The sequence below is a fragment of the Equus quagga genome, chromosome 17 (assembly GCF_021613505.1).
Source record: "Equus quagga isolate Etosha38 chromosome 17, UCLA_HA_Equagga_1.0, whole genome shotgun sequence".
Taxonomy (NCBI): Eukaryota; Metazoa; Chordata; class Mammalia; order Perissodactyla; family Equidae; genus Equus; species Equus quagga.
The window spans coordinates 18368242-18379670 of NC_060283.1; positions in this window are offsets into that span (position 1 = coordinate 18368242).

Sequence of the window (11429 nt, forward strand, 5' to 3'; positions counted from 1 at the left end):
TTCCTCCATTCCTTCTTCCCTTCCTTCCTTCCTATTTTTTAACCTGGTTAACTTTAATTTTGTGCCACACAGTACTCCTAATTAAAATATTGTACCTATAAGGCCTGCATTTCCACGGTGATCTCCTCAAAAGATTGACAGAGTGTGGAAATGTTTAGACACTCTCTTATTACATTATTTGAAAACTTGAAGGGAATTAAAATAATGCATTTTGCGAATATGAGGTGATGCTTCCCTGATTTGTTGCTCATGTTGTTTTTACTTTCACTGAGAGACAGAAATTAGTTATTTATTATTTCATTATGAGTTTCCGTAATCTTTTTACCACTTCTCTTTTGATTTTGATTTTTTTCTTTACTGCATATTGTGCCAGTTCAGTTACTCCATTCCGTGCAACCCCCACTCCAATACATGTCAATGCCATCACCACAAACTTCCCTTTGGCTATCCCATTATAGCCACACCCACTTCCTCCTCCTTTGCCATTGTTCCTAACCCCTGGTAATCACTAATTTGTTTTCCACCACAACATTTTTTGTCATTTGAAAAACCTTTTATAAATAATATTATACCATTTGTAATCTTTTTGGATTGGCTTTTTTCATTCAACATAAATCTTGAAATTAATTTGTGCTTTTGTGTGTATAAATCACTTGTTCCTTAATGTTGCTGAGTAGTATTCCATGGTATTGATGATAAAATTTGCTTAAACATTCACTCATTAAATGCATTTGCACTCTTTCCAGTTTTAAACTATGATAGATAGAATTTCTATAAATATTTCCATAAAGATGATTGTAGGAACATGAGTTTTCATTCACTTGTGATGAGTGTCCAAGAGTGTGATTGGTAGGTGGTTTTAATTTTGATGAAGTCCAGTTTATCAATGTTTAGATGTTATAGATTGTTCTTTTCATGTCATGTCTATAAATTCTTCATTAGCTCTAGGTCCTATACATAGATTTTCCCTTATGGTTTTATCTAAGCTTTTTATAGTTTAACATTTTACATTTAAGTTGTTATTCATTTTGAGTTATTTTCTGCATAAAGTTTCAGTCAACATCATTTGTTTATTATTTTTGCCTCTATACTCCCAATTACAATAGCAGCATGTTTTAAAAAGGCTATCTTCCTTTTATTGAATTACTTTTGTACATTTGTGAGAAATTAATTGAACTATTTGCAAAGGTGTATTTCTATGTTGTCTATTCTGTTGCATTGATTTATGTGTTTGTATCTCCAATAATATCACACAGTCTTGATTATTGTGGCTATGTTTTAAATCTCAACATATAGTATTTTCTTCACTGTTATGCTACATTTTAAATGTGTTTTGTCTATGCTAGGTCCTTGACCTTTCATATAAATTTCAGTATAAAGTTCCCTCTGCAAAAATTCTCAATGGGATTTTGTTTGGATTTGCACTAAATCTGTAGGTCAACTTGGAAAGAATTAATATCATTAGTTTGTTGAGTCTTCTAATCTATTAACTCAATATGTCTACTAATTTATTCAAATCTTCTTTTATTTCATTAATCAGTATTTTGTACTTCTCAGCATACAGATCCAACACATGTTTTCTTGGTTTCTACCTACATATTTTAGTATACATGGAGTGAGTGTAAATGGATTTATTTTTTATTTGGTTCTCTCTCTCCTTCTATATGTATATCTGATTGATATTTCTTTGTTAATTATTTATTTCTGAAATCACATTTTTGTTCTAGATGTTTATTCAGATTTGTGGAGATTTTTTATAGATAACATATCATTTGCATATAGGGAAGCTTTCATTTCTTCTTTTCCCAGATGCATGCATTTTGTGTTATCTTCTTGCACATTCTGGGGATTCGTATTTCATCTGTTTTGTGTAACTTTAGATGATTTTGCATTTTTAGTAAATGTAATTTGGTTTATTGGTAAATGTAATTATAAGCTCTTTATTCTTTTTGTTTTGGCATCCTTTACTCACAATAATTATTTTGAGAGTGTCCATATTTTTCTCTGTACCAATAATTCATTATTTTTTTATTGCTAGTGGCATTCACTTATTGGAGATCTTACAGTCTTTCATCCATTTTCAAGTGAATGAACATTTGGGCTGTTTCTAATTTGGGGCCATTATAAATAAAGCTTTAATAAATCTAAAAGGGAAGAAAAATTTCTCCTTTATTCTCTTAGGGACTTTAGCAGGGCATAGAATTAAATGGACATAAGACAGATAAGACAAAAGCATCCATATTTTATTTAGTAATTTTTGCATGTATGTGGGAGTCATAACAAGAAGAATAAAGACTCAAAGAACTCATTAAGCCTAAGTGCTTATATACTAGATTGAATAAGGAGTGGAAATTGTACAAAAGTAACTAAAATATATGGTGAGACTAAAGGCACATAGGAGGTATTTTAACAAGGTCAGTTTGTGTAGATTTCTCCTGTCCTTGAGTCTCTATTTCTGGTGATAAAATTGTTTCTTTCCTCTTGGTGTAGGGAAGGTGTTTTTCACAAGGGAATTTCATCTTCTGCTTTCAGGAAGGAAAGGCGAGTTTACAGTGTCCTTTAACCTGGTTTGTTTGTTTGTTTGTTTGTTTGTTTGTTTTTTGCTGTGTGTGTATGTCTCTAGCTCAAAATGATCAATATGCCAAAGCAGCATATTTTTGAGTGGCACATCCTGAGCTCCTTCATTTCACCTGCCTGAAATTTCCCTGGAGGTTTCACATAGTAAAAGCTGAGTTGGTGACTGTGGAGAGATATTCCAAGTTAGAAGTTATCAGGTAAGAGATTTGTAAAAGGAAGCAAAAAACACATAGATTGGAATAAGCAGAAAATGATATATCTAAATTCATTGTCCCCTGTTTCACAAACAGTCTCATAGTCCTGATAAAACCTCATATCAGTTTCTCTACATTAAACCCAGCATATATGGGGTTAAAACCAAAACACTCATTCTCTGCTTACTCCCTGGCTTCCTGGCTCCAAAATCCACTATCCTCCCTGGAGACACACTGTCAAGGACAAGCACCCGGATTCATTATCTCCTCCCACAAAGAGATACAGGCTGGTGGGAAAGCTGCTGACCAGCAAGGCCATATGCTCCCCCTCCCCTAGCTAAAACCCCAAATAAAAATCCTTCCTTTTAGCTTTTCAGGGAGTTTTGGATTTCAGTGTTAGCTGCCCTCTCTCCTTGCTCAGCAGTGTGCAATAATAAAAAGTCCTACTTTCTTCTACTACCCCCAGTGTCAGAGATTGGCTTGCTGTGCAATGGGTGAGCAAACACACTTCAGGTTCAATATCAGTTCTGAGACTAGATCAGTCAAGTTAGACAGTTGTGTCTCATTTAGGAGCCTCTGCCATAGTTTGGGGTAAGATTACCACCTAAATTCTGCCTCTGTATGGCCTCAGAAATCAGGCATTTAAAGAAGAGCTTTTCAATGGAAATGAAAGAGGAACAGGGATAATGGTTAGAACAAATTATAAACTCAGTTTTGTGTCCAGAGGGCAATCAGTCAAACAGACTTCTAGATGTTGGTATGGAAATTTCTTTAAATGAAGACAGGCAGAGGCAATTTGGTGAATTTCTTGGTTTATAGTTTGCTATCTCTGGTGCTGGCATCTCGTGTTCCAGTTAGCTTTCTTAGTGGACCACACAGCAGCAGACACAAAAGTGTAGGGGAGGAAGACGTTTTTCTCTATCCTTATAAGTGCTTCTGCCTGTTCTAAGAATTAAAATGACATGAGACAGAATTACAGGAGAAAATTGAACAAATTTTAATAACATGTATACAGGGGAGAAACCCAGGAAAAGTTAATAACTTGCCATAGTGGCCAAAGCCACCATCTTAAATATTACCTTCAGCTGAAGACAAAAGAAGATGCTGGGGATAGTGGTCTGAGACTTCAAAGGAGAGGAAGGCAATTCACATGGAGACGGAAAAGCAAATGTTTGTTAAAGTAATGTTTGCCATGCCCTGCAAAGACAATGGGACATAGAGAGAACTCTGATCAAATGTGCTTTGCTAGGTTATTCCTTGTCTACCGCACCTACTTCACATTATACTACAGTTTTCTATGGTAATAGCTGGTTCCTGAAATAGACCTTCTACCTTAAATTCTTTTAGGCAGTTAGGGGAAAGTTTTTTCCTGAGGCTTTTGTTCTTAAAAATAATCAAGCCAAAGAGACAAATTTTGGGGTAGCAAATTCTGTTCCCCTACAATTGTCTGTGGAGGAATTCTTGTAGTGATTTTTCTGAAGTTTATATCAAATCATCTAGCTTCAAATTGCAGGGCCTCAAGAAAAGGGCAGCTGTAGTTTGCAGTGATGTCAAGATAGGAGGGTGGGAGAAAAATTAGAAATATTAGTTTGGAGAATAGTAGACAGATATTGGAGGAAACTAGAAGAATTGAGAATGCATCCATTTTACAGGTAGATAACAAATCTGAAGGATAGTGAATAGGGCTAGCCTCTAATACCCACAAAGAAACACTATGGTTTTCTACTGAAGCAGAAGATTGTCTCCTATGGTTACCCACTCTTTAGATTCTTATTTGCATAATAAGTCTGTTCTCATTTGGCTTTAATTTAATAAATTTACATAAGTGCAGCAAGAATGGTAATTGATCATATAAGACATTTTTAAGTCTGCATTTCTGGAACTTTAACTTTTAAGGATTCTCAGACTAGACTTTTAAAAGCCTCTCATGGCTAGCAAGGCAAGCCATGGATAAACCCTCAGACTTCATCTATAATAACCTATAGATTTGGGGGAATTCCTCTCTTGAGATCACTAAAATATCTTGAGTTTCCTGCAACTTCCAGAAAGTGACCTCCTGAACTCACCTGTAAAGCTGGGAATCCTGTAAGTCAGGATCCAGGGTGGTATTTCAAGAGGTCTTTGTAAACATTGGCTCCATACAGTCAACCTTAGTTCCTTAAATCTGTCCGAACATGTTTGAGACCTTTACGTTCCTCTCAAACCCTTGGTAATATAACCAATGTTTTCAATTATGTCCTGTTACAAGAACAGATTCTTATTGCACTCATGAAAATACTACATTGGCATAAAATAAGAATAAGAGTTTCTGGATTCTGTTTTCAATTTTGTTTATAAAGCATAATTTATCAGATTTATATGAGCTATAGATACCTTAAGAGAAAATAAAAAAGGGATTTCTTACATCTGGAAAACAAAATAATAAGGAAACAGTAATGCTTCAAACAAAAAGTCATAAAATTGTAATCATTCAGATCTTGTAATTAATACTTGTTCTGCTTGATCTTGGGTTAAAAGCTTCAAATGTTTTCGGAGAAGCAGAGTAAAATAATAACTATTTGTGTATGACAAAAGACTTAAAATTGCCATGTTTAAAGATCTGATGAGAGTTTATTTAAATGCAGTAAACAATAAACATTTATAAAATTTAATTATTTCTCTGACATGTAATATTTTTAAGATATAAACTGGAACTATGACATGCCATCCAGAGGTAGAAAAATATTTCTTATATATAACATACACATGTAGACATACATAAACATATAGATAGACACAGAGATCTTATAGCCTTCGTTTAAAAATTTTAGCCATGTGTGAAGTTAAATAATGCAAAATCATTACTTTATAAAGAATAGTTGTGTCCAAATTGTTTTTCAGGAAGATAAAAAAAAGTCAAGTTTACCTGTTCAGATGGCCAAAGCTTTTTCTAATATTTGAGAAGACTTTTAAGGTTTCCATTTGTCCCTGATAGCCAATTTTAAGGAGGTTGTAGACTAAATTTTGAGCAAAGGAGCACGCAAAAATATTATGTACAGTTGTTGTTTTTGTTTTCATTTTTGGATAAATCTCTTTTTAATTTGTTTTTCCCTTCTGGTTGGGAGGCAAATATCATTTTGGCATTTTACGTTTCAAAGAGATGGCTTTCAGGTCTTAGAGAAGATGATGTAGAAAATTTACATCTTAAAGGCACAGAGGAAGGTTGTAAGATCTCTAAGGAGTTTTGGAGTGTATTTGCTTATTATCAGAGGTCCAACGTAAATACTAGTTTTAGAAATTAATAATTGCTATGGTAATTACTAAAGACAATTTTCTTAGAGTGGTTTTAGGTTCCCAATAAAATTGAGAGAAAAGTACAAAGATTTTCCAGATATGCCCTGCCCCCAAACATACAAAGCCTCCCCCACTAGTAATTTCACTGATTAGAATGGTACATTTTTTACCAAGGATGAACCTACATTGACACAACATAAACACCCAAAGTCCATAGGTTACCTAATGGATATGCCTAACTCTTGCTGTTGTACATGAAATGGGTTTGGGTAAATGTTTAACAACATATTAATCATTATAATACTATACAGAATATTTTCACTGCCAGAAGATCCTCTGTGCTCTGCCTGTTCAATTACCCTCCCTGCCAACAACTGTTCTGTTTTCTTTCTCCATTGTTTTGCATTTTCCAGAATGTAGTGTTATTGTAATCAAACAATATACAGCCTTGTCAGACTGGCTTCTTTCACTTAGTAATATACATTTAAGGTGCTTTCATGTCTTTTCATGGCTTGATAGAGCATTTCTTTTTTAGACTGTATAATATTTCATTGTCTGGATATTCCAGTTTATTATTCATTCACATGCTGAAGGACATCTTCCAGATTTTGACAATTGTGAATAAAATTGTTATAGTAACTGCGTGTAGAGTTTAGTGTGAACACAGTTTTCAAGTCCTTTCAGTAAATATCAAGGAGCAAGATTGTATGATTAGTTTTGCAAGAAACCACCAAACTGTCTCCAAAGTGGCTGTACCATATTGTATCCCATATTGTATCCCACTAGCAATATAGCAGCATCCCTATTTCTCCACATCCTCGCCAGCATTTGGTGTTGTCAGAGTTCCAGACTTTGGGTATTCTAAGAATTGTGTAGAGGTATCTCATTGTTGTTTTAATTTGCATTTCCCGGGCGACATATCATGTGGAGTATCTTTTCATATAGTTATTTATTATCTATGTATCTTCTTTGGTGAGGTGTTTGTTAAGTCTCTGGCCCATTTAAAATTTTCTTTAATTCTTGAGATTTTAGAGTTCTTTCTATATTTTGTATAACAGTTGTTTATCTGGTGTGATTATTACAAATATTTTCTCCCAGTCTGTGGCTGGTCTTCTCACTCTCCTAACATTGTCTTTTGCAGAGCAGAAGTTTTTAATTTTAATGAATTCCAGTTTATCAATTTTTCATTTCATGGATCATGCCTTTGGTGTTTCATCTAAAAGGACACCGTTGTAACCTAGTCAGCTAGGTTTTCTTCTATTTTATCTTCCAGGAGTTTTATATTTTTGTGTTTTGCATGTAGGATTATGTTCTGCTTTGCGTTGTTTTTTGGGAAGAATATGAAGTCTGTGTCTAGACTGCTTTGTCAATTACGTTTTCAGTTTTCTTACCTCGGCACTGGTTACCATAGTGCTTTTCACTCCTGAGTCTCTTTTAGGATGAGATGTGACTCTCTGTATTTAATTGTCTTTTCTCCAATCATGTAGGGATGAATTTCCCCTGTGTCTTCCCCTCTCTTATGAATCTGAGAATGGTGTTAATTTTTCTGTATGTTCAGATTTTTTTTGTTACAAGGACTGTGACTTCTAAGTGGTGACTTCAAAGCTGCTTAAATGCAGAAGTGAAAACTAAAATCCACTCTCTTCTTTTTTTAAGTGCAATACAGTCCAGTGCAATTTTTGTGGTGGTGGTCCAAAATGCTTAGACTAGGAAGGCCTGCTCATTTTTGGGGCCTTCACAAAAGCCATTTCCTTATTACCAGTGTTTACATAACTCTCATGCCTGCTTGAGCACCTTTTGCATTTCTTAACTTTTGTTCTAAGTCTAATTTCTGTTTTTTTAATCTTGTTAAGGGAGTTTTTTTCTCAATCAGCCAAGAAATTCTCTGATATCATCTTTCTTTTTTTTTCCATTTTTCCATCTGATCTTACCATAGGTACCAATAGGACATTTGTTTAGGATGAGAGCTCTCTAAAATCCATTCAGATATAAAAGTCCAACTCTTTAAAGATATGCCTATTTCACTGTGATTCCAAACCAATAAGCCTTTTTATAGCTTAAAATCAATAAGCATTCTAATGGCTTGACTATGGAAACAAGAGACACCCCTAAAGAGGGACAAAAGATTCAGCTCCCTTTACCCAAGATCCAGAATTATTCCTAAAGATAACCTAAAGAAATAAAGACCTTTGTTGTCACAGGTAGTAAGAATAGTGTTTGTGAAAATATGTGTCTGGCTTTCCCATGAATGTGAATGCCTCTAGTCCCATCCAATAATCTGTGACATCAGGTGGGCGGTACTGGGATGGGACTTTCCCAAAACTAACAAGGCAATAAAGATAGAGATAACAAAGTTCCTTTATGGACTAGGACTCCTTCCTAAGACAAACTTCTGGGAGAAATGTCATGGTCAGACAAAGAGAATGCTGCCTGTCACTTCATGTCTCTACTTCCAGCCAGCTGTCTAGCCTCCTGATGCAAACCTGACAACCTGTACCTTCAGCTAATACAAACCAGAGAGAATATTCTCACTGGTTGCAAGCTCTTAGGACATAAGAACAAGATGAAAGGAACATCTCATTTATTGATCTTCCTCCTTATGGCAAATAAAGAAAGTTGAGATATACATGTCTAATTCAGTTTTCTATAATAAAATGCAAAGAATTGGTTACTTCATTTTCCCTAAATATTTAGTAGATTTCCCAGTCAAGCCACCTGGGCTGATTTTGAATTAGTAAGGGTTATTTCTCATACATATTTCCATATTGCGGTCCTTTTCATCCTAGATTTTTGTATACAGTGTCTCTTAGTGTCCCTTTACATGAAAATATGTAATACCCCCATTCTTATGATCCTAACCTAAAATACAGATCATTTTTTTCATAGATATCCTTAGTGTCTCTAAATTTTCTGTGCTTTTCTTATCCTAATTTTATTAATCTTTCTGAATCATTATTGCATAATATATTAAATTCTGATATTCTTAATAGTATCACAAGAAAACTTTCAGTTATATACCAGTGCCTGAATTTTTGTATATTTATATTTTATTTAAAAATATAAAGCTTTCTGAAATAACTTATATGTGTAATTAATAATAAAATAAAGGCTAACTTTTAAAATGCATAATATATTATCAAATTTGTAAATCTCAATATATTTTGCTCCCTTTCTAGTGTATCAATTGAGAGACTATAGACGACACACCAAGATTTTTTTTTTTTTTTTTAAGATTTTATTTTTTTCCTTTTTCTCCCCAAAGCCCCCCGGTACGTAGTTGTGTATTCTTCGTTGTGGGTTCCTCTAGTTGTGGCATGTGGGACGCTGCCTCCGCGTGGTCTGACGAGCAGTGCCATGTCCGCGCCCAGGATTCGAACCCACGAAACACTGGGCCGCCTGCAGCGGAGCGCGCGAACTTAACCACTCGGCCACGGGGCCAGCCCCGACACACCAAGATTTTTTAAGAACGAGGATATGGGATTATGCTTAATCACAGTTTACTTTTTTAAGAGCAGATATTAGAGACTTTTCCTTTTTCCATTACAAAAGTGGATAATTACTCACTGAAGATAACTTGGGGAAACATACAAACAAAAAATACTAATTTAAACACTTTTATAATCTTAGCAGCCACAAATAACTAATGTTAAAATTTCACTGTATCTCTACCTAGCATATATTTTATAGAAAGCAAAACTATGTTCTTATATTTATATTTTCCAGTTTATAAATATTTTCAGTAAAATTTTTCAATAATTAAAAACACCAACTCTATAAATTTTTTAGTAACATTTATTCTCACATGAAAATATACATATTTTTATTCCATTGAATTATTTTTATTCAAATTTGATTGATTAATTAGAAAATCTTACCCTACAATGGAGGACAAAGCAAACAGTCCAGTCCCTCTATGATGTAAATAATATTCCATGAATGTTAAAAATAAACAAAATAAGTAGACATTAAGAAAGGTTAAGAGGAAGTTCGTCTAGAAGACATGGCATAACATGTAAATTGCTATATATCTTACTATACTTTCACTGGAAATATTGTATAGATCAAAGCATATAATTATCTTCTTTGGCTTTCTACAAGAGGGGTTATCAAATTGATGCAAACAATAGATCTTACTAAAAATATATTACATTCATATGAAGCAATATTTAGGAAAGTCACCTCATGAAAGACGCAACAAACTTAACTCAACATAGAGTAGACCTCTTATGCAAAGATACAAAAACTATAACACGAATTTTAAACAAGTAGTATTCTTGATTTTCAGAAAGATATTGAAGCATAGCAATCCCGTTAGACAAAAACAAGTAGTTCAGAATCAAGATCTCAATAAAATATAAAACAAAAAATAAAAAATTGGAAGCTTCCATGGGAGAGTTCAAGAAATTGATCTTTTTCCGCCAGCTTTATTGAGAGAAAGTTTACATAGAACATTTTGTAAGTTTAAAGTGTGCAAAGTGTTGATTTGATATGCTGGTATGCTGCAATATGATTACAACTTAGCATTATCTAACATCTCCATCCCTTCACATGTTTACCGTTTTTTTTCGGTTGTGAGAAAATTTAAGATTTTCTGTCTTAGCAACTTTCAAGCATACAATACAGCATTGTTAACTGAAATCAAGGAAATCTTTCTTAACTGGTATATCCACTGGTATAGAAAAATGGACTGATTCATAAAAATACGATGTGCTCATCTTGTGACTTACTAAATTGCTAAACATGTTGCTTAATGGGTTTTCTATGGCTCATATATGAGAGCAACTCTACTGATGAGAAAAGAGTAGGGCCATAAGATCACCCACATGGAATGCGAGCATTTGAGCAAATGCATATGACAGATGACTTCAAAACATAGTATGACACTGAGCCTCCTTAAAACCACAGTAAGTTTGATTTTAACACATGTGATAGAACAGTAAGAAGACTAACACAGAAGGATGTGCTTACACAAAAATTCATGCACATGCACAAAGACATACATGGACACTGGGAAGTTTATTCTAATAGTTGAGAATAACACGAGAATCATTTGAATTCTTCCTTGTACCTTTTATTCTTCCTCACTCCCACACAACAAATCCACTCTCCTTACCTGCCTTTATGGTCTTTAGTGTTCAAATCAATTCTACTGCACTATAAAATTTACTTATTGTATTTGTAATTCAATTCATCTCTCCCCGTGAAGGAAGGAAATATTTTTCCTATTTGTGTGCTAAAGTATTTGTAATATGTCGAAGTGTGAGTGGCATTTAGAAAGCAATCTATAAATATATGTTGAACTCACCTGTGCCTGCTATTACTTCTAAAAACACACAGAGAAAACTTACATAACCTAATTTATGGAAAACACATTGTACATAAACT